Raw genomic sequence first — 10,603 nt, 5'->3', positions numbered from 1 at the left:
TCGCTGTTCTGTGAAGTTAAACGTGTTTACCCTTTTTGTGACGTTAAACGTGATTACCCTTTTTGTGACGTTAAACGTGTTTCCTCTGTTTTAGACTTTCAAAGTGTTTACTCTCTTAACCTCCGCCATGAAGGTGGACGGAAGTTATGTTTTCACCCCTGTCTGTCTGTTTGTGTTTGTTTGTCTGTATATGTTTGTATGTGTGTGTTTGTCTGTGTTTGTCTGTCTATATGTTTGTCTGTGTTTGTTTGTCTGTGTTTGTTTGTCTGTATGTTTGTCTCAAAAATATGTCAAAAAGGATATCTCAAAGGTGGATATCTCAAAAAGTTATGGACGGATTCGGACGAAACTTGGTGCACAGATTGGGTTTGTGACAAGGAAGAATGTATTCAATTTTAGTGAAGATCTGAATCCAGATGCAATATTTTTAAAAGTTATTCTTCACCATTAAGAGATGAAGCAAAAACGATGTATATCACGATATTTCAAAAAGTTGTGGATGGATTATAACAAAACTAGGTGGATGAGTTGGTTAGGTGACACGAACAAGCGATTAGATTTTGGTTCAGGTCTGGATGCAGATCTGACTTTCAGTGGGATACCAAACGTAAACTGTTCATCCTGGCTGGGGTATGCTCTCTACTGAGTGCTGTTCTAGTTTAAGTCTTTTTAATCATACCTACTTGGTTTGGCGACATTAAACATGTTTACTTGGTTTTATGATGTCAAACTTGCAATTACCTGGTTTGGTGAAGTTAACAGCAGTTTGTTTGTGAACAGCATGTTTTGAGTTTTGCTGTTCGATTCTAAATCCAACCCCATTTTGGGTTTTCTGGCTTGGTGAACCCATCAGAGCTTGTTCCTCATGATCCAGATGTTCCAGGTTCAAATCTCTGTTATTATGCTGATTTACTCATTGTCTGCTATAATGCCCGTTGCAATTTATATACAGTGCCTTCAGAAAGTATTGTTACGTTTGTTGGGGGTAGGCAGTGATTACCTTAGTCCAGGTAGAATTGTGCTCCGACTGTGTAGTGTGCTCCGACTCCAATTGTATTGTGAAAAAAATTGTGTTGTGTGCTCCGACTGTCGTGAAGAAGAAGAAACCCATGTAATGAGTCGGAAATTTGTGTCGACCGTATGTCGTGGAAGGGCGTGTCTTTGTTCCCATCACAAGGGGTGGGGTATGTTCATTAACGAGGGATTATGGGTAAATGAATCCCCTGTATGTGATGGCCTCTGTTCTTTTTTTCCTCTGTTCCTTATGACACCAGCAGCACACACATGTAGTAAGAAATCGCCCATTAACCACACTAAATAAAAAGCGACCGGAAACCAGGACATAGAGCGCTACCGTGGATAACATCGACTTGGTGAGAACAAAGGCACAAAAGGTCCGTGAAGCCATGCCCCAAAGAGCAGTGATTGGTCCAGAATTTGGTTCCAGTAAGGACAGCTAAGATGGGACTCGCTGATAGGAGCAGACACAGAGACGTCATGTGATGACGTCAGAGCCTCGCCTACAAAACAATTAGAACGGCGGACATTTTCTCTCTCAGGTTCTGGATCTCGTTGTGAACGGTCGTATCCCGACATCACTCTTCTTCTTTCATTCTCGACTCCTGGCTTTTGACAACGAACGTTGGAGGCTCTGGGCTTCCTCGCATCATCTGGCTGTGGTGTTGGTGAACAAGATCGTGAGGCTAAGCACGGCTGGAAGAGCAAGCTGCGCGCTAAGGCCTACTGTGCACCAACGATCGCGTTTTTGCGCGCAAGGACGTAGAGGCTTCGGACGATGTTTGACGATTCCTGACGAGAATCAAGAGCAGCTTAGAACTAAGTGCCACAAATCACACATTTATTTTCCAGTTATTTTATCCCTTGTGTTGTAATTGAGTCTGTGGGTGTGGGGGCGCTCCGATTAGGAATTATAGTTTTTATTTGGCTGTGTTGTATTTTGTTACCGGCATTTTCTTCAACAAAGCCGGTATTTTTGTACAGTTTAATTCTGTGTTGTTTGAGTTAATTTATCCAGGTGCGGAGAAGTCGGGTGGAAGCCGACCAGGTCAGTTCGTCATCCTCCTTTCCCTCGTGTGTAACGAAGGTCTGCCATTGAATTAAACGCCTTGGAGTTAAAGCTCGTTTGGTCATCCGTGTCACCCTGCGGTGTTCACTACAGGGTAGTCACACGAGAGTATTCACAAATTTTGACTTTTTTCACATTTTTTGTGTTAGTCTGAATTTAAAATAGCTTAAATTGAGATTTTTTAAAAAAAGTCACTGATCAACATATAATACCCCATAATGTCAAAGTGGAATTTTATTTTTCGAATTTTTTTACAAATCAATTAAAAATGAAAAGTTTTAATGTCTTGAGTCAATAAGTATTCAACACCTTTGCTATGACACTCCAAATTAAGCTCAGATGCATCCAATTTCCTTTGATCACCCTTGCAATGTCTCTACAACTTGAATGGGGTCCACCTGTGGCCAATTCAATTGATTTGACATGGTTTAGAAAGAAACACACTTTTCTATATGAGGTCCCACAGTTAACAGTGCAGGTCAGAGCAGAAACTCTACCATGAAGTCCAATGAGCTGTCTGTAGAACTCTGAGATATAATTTTGAGATTAAATAGATCTGGAAAAGGGTATAAAACAATTTATAGAGTGATAAATGTTCCCAAGAGCACAGTGGGCTCCATCAATAGGAAATCATTAGAATCATTAGAAAATCATCATCATTAGAAAAAGAATATGGAACTATATAGACTCTTCCTAGAACTGGCCGTCTGACCAAACTGAGCAACCGAGCAAGAAGGACCTTGGTCCGGGAGGTAGGTAACCAAGAACCCAATGACCATTGACCACTCTGATAGAATTACTTGGCTGAGATTGGAGAACTGGCTGGAAGGACAACAATCTCTGCAGCACTTCACAACTCTAGGCTTTATAGGAGAATGGCCAGACTGAGGCCACCCCTGGGACATGACAGCATGCCTGGAGTTTGCAAAAAGGCGTGTGAAAGACTCTGAAAGCCTTTGGGAAAGATTCTGTGGTCTGATGAGACGAAAATTGAACTCTGGTCTGAATGCAAAATGCTATGACTGGGGGAAACCGATCAAAGCTCATCACCCATCTAACACCATCCCTACCATAGAGCACCGTGGTGGCAGCATCATGCTATGGGGATGCTTTTCAGTGGCAGGGACTGGGGTACTTGTAAGGATAGAGGGAACAATGAATGGAGCCAAATACAGGCAAATCCTTGAGGAGAACCTGCTTCAGAGTGCAAAAGACATTAGACTGCGACAAAGATTTACGTTCCAACAGGACAATGACCCCAAGCATACTGCCAAAGCAACACTGGAACAGCTTCAGAACAAGAACATGAAAGTCCTTGAGTACCCTAGACTGGAATCCCGTTGAGAATTTGTGGAAATACTTATAGATTGCTGGGTGTTTTTTTTGTATACTTTGTCTAAGCTCGTATGAGAGCTAACACATATAACATATAATAAAGAGAGCAGGAGAAAAAGTGGGGGTAGGGGGGGAAGAGAGAGAGGGAAGTACAACAGTAGGGAACAGGGACATGAGGAGATCCATGAAAGAGAGAGGGCTGGGGTGGGGTACACAGGATAAACAAGATGGACACTTCTGGGGCTTTCAGGAAAAAAAATCACCTGTTCTGTTCACCGACAATCCCAATCCAACTTGACAGAGCTTGAGCAAATCTGCAAGGAAGAATGGGAGAAACTCCCCAAATCCAGATGTGCAAAGATGATACAGACAAACTAAGAGGAGTCGAAGCTGTAATCGCTGTGAAAGGCGGTTCTACAAAGTATTTACTCGGAGGGTGAATATTTATGTTAATTCGATATTTCTGTATTACATTTTTAATTAATTTGTAGAAATTTCTAAAAAATAAAAGTCCACTTTGACATTATGGGGTATTATGTGTAGATCATTGACAAAAATTCTCAATTTAATCCATTTAAAACTCAGGCTGTAACATCACAAAATGTGACTAAGACAAGGGGTGTGCTGAACACTTTCTGAAGGCACGGTAAAACTACGCTGATGTTTATTGTCTTTGACCTAGAGATGATATACCTTTGCCAGAGTATAAATGTGCACCACCTTGTAGGTTAATCAAAGTCGATAACCGATCTCATTGTTGAAAATGCTTCTGCAGACATAACGTCCTTCATTTGCTTCTTTACCCGACGGGAATCTGACCTTACCCCTAAGGGATACCTGCAGATAGACTGGGACTGTTGGTGGGCGGTTCCTAATGAGAGCGAACCAATAGAAAAATGCGCGGGGCTATGATAGCCAATCAATGAAGTTATTTGGCGGTACCATTTGGAATTGTCGAGATGAGGCCATTGTTTGTGATTGTTTAAGAGGGAGAAGTTGGACTAAAGGAGGATAGAGCCCATTATGGAGAAAGAAGAATTGCTCGAGAAGCTGAGGGAAGTAAATTTTTACTCGCGTAAAAAAGTCATTCTGCGAGAGGATCGTGTATAAAATCCAAACACCTGAGTTGTTCAGTTTGCAGTGTTCGAGTGCATTTATTGTAAAATAATTAAGTAATTTCATTGCTAATGGGGTAGGTAGTTAAGCAATTTACTGTAATGTGAACTACCATACCAAAGGGGATGTAGGCAGTAGTTTCACAGATTCCCATATCAAATACATTTCATAACAAGAAAGAGAAATCAGAGATTGCAGACCCTCGCCAGGATGTGTTTTTAGTGGTTTTTAAGGCTTTTGTAGTAAAACAAATATGGCGGCCGAACCACGTGACCGATAACGTCAGCTTATTTTTTTTCTCCACCAATTTATCATTAGATGATGCTCAAGAAATTTCATCTTGATCGGATGAAGTTTTGTACTTATCGAATTATGACGTCATAATGGAGGCACCCATGGCATCATCATTAACATATGTTATTCCACATGGAGAGTTCTTTACAATGAGCCATGTCTCAATTTTTTCGATGCAGTGCTTTCAGAGATATAGAGGTGCAATTTTTTTGTTTTTTCCAGGATGGCGTTCGTACCACGTGACCTATGACGTCATAATTATCATTAAAAATTTATACAGGTGGAGGTGCACCTACGGTGAAAATTTCCTATCAATCGGACCAACGTTTGCAGAGAAAATCATATTTAATCTGTGCGGACAAACAAACAAACAGACAAACAGTCAAACAGACAAACAAACAGACAAACAGTCAAACAGACAAACAAACAGACAAACAGACAAACAGACAAACAAGGAAACAGACAAACAAACAGACAAACAAACAAACAAACAGACAGACAAACAAACAAATGGACAAACAGGCAAACAAACAGACAAACAAACAAACAAAAAGACAAACAAACAGACAACAAACAAACAGACAAACAAACAAACAAAAAGACAAACAAACAGACAACCAAACAAACAGACAAACATACAAACAGAAAAACAATCAAACAAACAAACAGACAAACAAACAAACAAACAGACAACCAGGCAAACAAACAGACAAGCATACAAACAGAAAAACAATCAAACAAACAAACAGACAAACAAACAAACAAACAGACAACCAGGCAAACAAACAGACAAACAAACAAACAAAAAGACAAACAAACAAATAGACAAACAAACAGACAAACAAACAAATAGACAAACATACAAATAGACAAACATACAAATAGACAAACAAACAGACTAACAGACTAACAGACAAACAAACAAACAGACAACCAGACAGACAAACAAACAAACAAACAAAAAGACAAACAAACAAACAGAAAAACATACAAGCAGACGAACAGAAAAACAATCAAACAGACAAACAAACAAACAAACAAACAGACAGACAGACAAACTGACAAACAAACAAACAGACAAACAAACAAACAGAAAAACATACAAGCAGACGAACAGAAAAACAATCAAACAGACAAACAAACAAACAAACAAACAGACAGACAAACTGACAAACAGACAAACAAACCAACAGACAAACCAACAGACAAACCAACAGACAAACCAACAGACAAACCAACAGACAAACCAACAGACAAACCAACAGACAAACCAACAGACAAACCAACAAACAAACAAACAGACAAACAAACAGACAAACAAACAGACAAACAAACAGACAAACAAACAGACAAACAAACAGACAAACAAACAGACAAACAAACAGACAAACAAACAGACAAACAAACAGACAAACAAACAGACAAACAAACAGACAAACAGACAGACAAACAGACAAACAAACAGACAAACAAACAGACAAACAAACAGACAAACAGACAAACAAACAAACAAACAAACAGACAGACAAACAGACAAACTCAAATGCAATACCCTCTTCTCTGGCGAGGGTAACTAGAGAGTTCATAGAACACCTTACCCCTCGCAGTCTTTAGAAAAAGGACATGGGAAGGTTTTTTTTGTCCCCCGTCGCACCACGGAGCGAAAGGAGGACTATGGTTTTCCCTTCCGTCCGTGTGTCTGTCCGTCCATCCGTGCGGGCATGCGTGCGGGCGGGCGTGCGTGCGTGCGGGCGGGTGTGCGGGCGGGCGTGCGTGCATACGTGCGTGCGTAAGCGAAGGACCGCATTCGAATTTGGTGTGTGGGTGCAACCCACGTCAAAATCTAAGATGGCTGCCACCATGTATGTCTGACGCCATGTATGTCTGAACATTGAGCGGAATATCTTGAAAAATAAGCGAAGTATCAACTTCTAATCTGGTGTGTGGGTGTATCTAGGCATAAGGAAGAACGCTATTGAAAAGTGGGTCGCCACCTCAAAATCCAAGATGGCCGCCACCATATATATGTATGAACGTTGTGAGTGAAATATCGTGAAATATAAATGAACTACTCACGTCTAATTTGGTGTGTGGGTGTATCTCGGTATAAGGAAGAACGCTATTGAAAATTGGGTCGCCACGTCAAAATCCAAGATGGCCGCCACCATATATATGCCTGAACCTTGTGAGCGAAATATCTTGAAAAATATACGAACTACTAACGTCTAATCTGGTGTGTTGGTGTATCTACACAAATGGAAGAACGCTATTGAAAATTGGGTCGCCACGTCAAAATCCAAGATGGCCGCCGCCATGTATGTCTGAACCTTATGAGCACAATATCTTGAAAAATAAACAAACTACTAACTTCTAATCTGGTGTGTGGGTGTATCTATGCATAAGGAAGAACTCTATTAAATTCTGTCGCCACGTCAAAATCCAAGATGGCCACCTTGCGTCTTCCACTTTGTCAACTCACATCACTTCACCGACGGGGGACCTAGGCATAATGCTTGTTAACTGTTGCTTTGCATTTTGCACCAAAGGTGGACCTTCTGCCAACTCTTCTCGGAGAAATTGACGATTTTGGAACAATCTTTGAGAAAAAGCTTGACCAAGCAAACAGATCTTTTGGACAAAGTGCGTTCTATGCGCCGCCATTTTTGTCTGAATCTTGCTGTTACTGTTACTACTCCGCCATTCGAGCACATGGCAAATTTGATGACATAAACATTTGATGACATGGCTTTGGAGCACAAGGCATAAACGTTTTTTTGGTTTTTTTTGTTTTTTTTTGTTTTTTTTGTATACTGAATCGACGCTCGTGAAAGAGCTAACATTTACTTCACAAACAAATCGACCAGACAAACAAAATACACAAAAAGAGGGAGCGGAAGACAAGATAGGGAGAAAAGGGGAAGCACACAAACACAACATCCGAGAGCAGGGAGATGTGTGGAAGGGAGAGGGCCCGGGGGGAGGAGGCATGGGAAGGGGGGGGGGGGGGGAGGGAGAAGTATAAAGCACAAGGACACCAAGGACTTCCAGGACAGAAGTTGGTATTTTAAAAAGTGGAATTGGGGTGAAATTAGCGGGGGTAGAAAGGATCAAGGTTTTGGATGGGGGAAGATAAGAGATGGTGGTGAACAGCTGTTTTAAAGACTTGGAGGGTGGAGTGGGATTGAAGAGAGTGAGGGAGTTTGTTCCAGAGGCGGGAGAAAAGAGGAATGAAGGAGTGAAGGTGAGCAGAGAGTCTTGATTTTGGCAGTTTAACAAAAAGAGGGTTGCAGGCAGATCTTGTGCGACCTGTAGGAATATTTGCGGGACAGAGCCCAGAGAGAGCTGGGGGGGGGGGGGCAAGGCCAGAGAGGAGTCGGTAGAAGACGGAAAGACCACCAACCTGCCTGCGGTGAGTGAGTGAGAGGCCCTTGGAGTTAGCTTCATCGCGGGAGATTCCAATGATTCTGAATGCTTTGGTTTCAACAGCGTGAAGGCGAGCTAGGTGTGAGGCAGGAGCACCAGCCCAGAGGGGAGAGCAGTATTCCATTGAGCTGCGGATGAAAGCCTTGTATGTGGTGAGGAGCTCAGGTGTGCCAAGGAAGGACTTCGCACGAGGAAGGAAGGACTTCGCACGACGGAGTTTGCCCAAATATTACTGAACTGAAGGTTTTTGGAAATGCAAACAAGGCTATTTGTGTTCTGCAGTGCTCAAATATCTGATTCAACTTAAACAAAATGTAAAAAATATTTAATTGCAGAAAAAAAACATTTATTCAGAAGTTTACCACCGCTGATGTCCCTGCCTTCTTTTATACCACCCTATCTAACACATTTAATGATTTATTCGTGCCTATTGTTTGTGTCATTTGAGGTCCCTAAAAACATTAGGTTTCCTCTATGGAATTATTTTCATTTTTGTTTGACTGCCAGACAGACAGGCTGAAGGAAATTCTCCACCGTGAGTGCGCATGCGTGCCCGGGACGAGATTCCATATACAATTTGGCAAATTCAGAGCCAAAGTTCTGCTGAAACTGTAGAATCATGTTCTACATTGTTCAAAATACTCGTATAAAATACAAATGGAATTGAGTAGTTCCTCGATCATATAAATAGACTGACAGACACTCAGAGTGAACCAATTTCTTAACCGTGCTTAACCGTGCTTAACCGGGCTAAGCACGCGTGGTAATGACAAAGATCATGACCAATTATTATCGGATTACATACACGGATCTTATTGGAATATTTGGGTTTTTGGAGTCATAATACAACACCGAGCACCAAATCACCCTCCCCTACAGCCACCCTACCTTCCCAATATCATTTCTAAGTCATATTCCCCGGGATTGCCCCCATCCCCCTCCCAGCACAAGCCGGTGACGCTGCGACACTCAGCGATTCGTCGCGGCGCGGGAATTCCACTCGACCCTCGGGCTATGTTTTGCGAGCCCCTTCCCCCACAACCCATTCCCCCTAAACCCACTCCTCCCCCCCACGACCCCGCACACCAACTACTCACAATTATTTTTTCCCATAGCCCACTTCTCCAAAACCCTGCCCCTTCCACACAACCCAACCTTATCCTCCAACCCTACTCTGCTCATCCTGTTCGTTGTTTATCAGAATTGGAGGATTTGGGAGTGGGGTTTCGGGGGGGGTTGGGGGTAAGTGAGGTGAGTGAGGTGAGTGGGAATTGGACCTGTGTCCCAGAATAACCTTTTTATACTTGTCTGTTTCAATTTTAAATGAAAGTTATTCCATCACAAGTTTGGAATTATGAAAAGCGGGATGAACTTTTATACTGGATGGAATGCTCAAGTCTGCTCGGTATATTAATCAACAATATTATTATTATATTACGAGTGGAACTATGTCGTCTGTTTCACAATATTGCTGCAATCTAATTACATGGGAAAGTATATTACAGTTGTAATTATAGTACAGGAAAACACTTTGGGTTTCAATATCAATTCCTCATTTTTATTACCATAATTGTAGTGTGTGTGTGTGTGTGTGTGTGTGTGTGTGTGTGTGTGTGTGTGTGTGTCTGTGTGTGTGTGTGTTTAAAACAAGCCTGAACTCAAATGCAGGTATTGAAGGGGTAATGATAGCTCGATCTGGTCGACTACTCCTGACAGTGACAGCTGTAGTAATGGAGAATTATTATAAACATTGTAGTTTGCTTTGTTTGAAACCTACCATGTGTTTCCTCTGCGTTAATTCCCAAGACCCTCTCAGGTAGTTCATCACCTTGGTAAACTTAACTTGGCTCATCTGACATAGTCCTGTTATGTAGACCCAGGCCTTCCGATAAGCCAATGTTGGTAGCTTCATGTCACGTGATCTTCCAGGGTTTTTGTCCACATCATCCGTACCTGTTTGGTCCTTCTTGGTACTTTGGTCGAGGGCCCTAACCTCGTAAAATGTCAATTCCTTCCTGAAGTAACATACACAGGTGAAAAATAACCCTTAAGAAGAAGCTTAAACACCTCTCTGATGAGATAGGTAAAGGATTCACCTTTTTTTTGTATACAAAATCGAGGCTCGTGTAAAAAACAAAAATACATCGTGTGTAAGAGCTAACATTAATCACACAAAAAAATGACACACAAAACATACAATAAAGGGAGCGGGAGACAAGATGGGGGGAGAGAGGGAAGCACACAAGTACAACATTTGAGAGCAGGGACATCGGGAGATCTGTGGGAGGGAGGGCTTTTGGGGAAGGAGGCATGGGAAGGGGGGGTGGGGGGAGAGGTAAAAAAAAAAAC

The sequence above is a fragment of the Myxine glutinosa genome, chromosome 8, assembly GCF_964187855.1.
Source record: "Myxine glutinosa chromosome 8, kmMyxGlut1.1, whole genome shotgun sequence".
NCBI lineage: Eukaryota > Metazoa > Chordata > Myxini > Myxiniformes > Myxinidae > Myxine > Myxine glutinosa.
Note: the sequence above shows the minus strand (reverse complement) of the source record.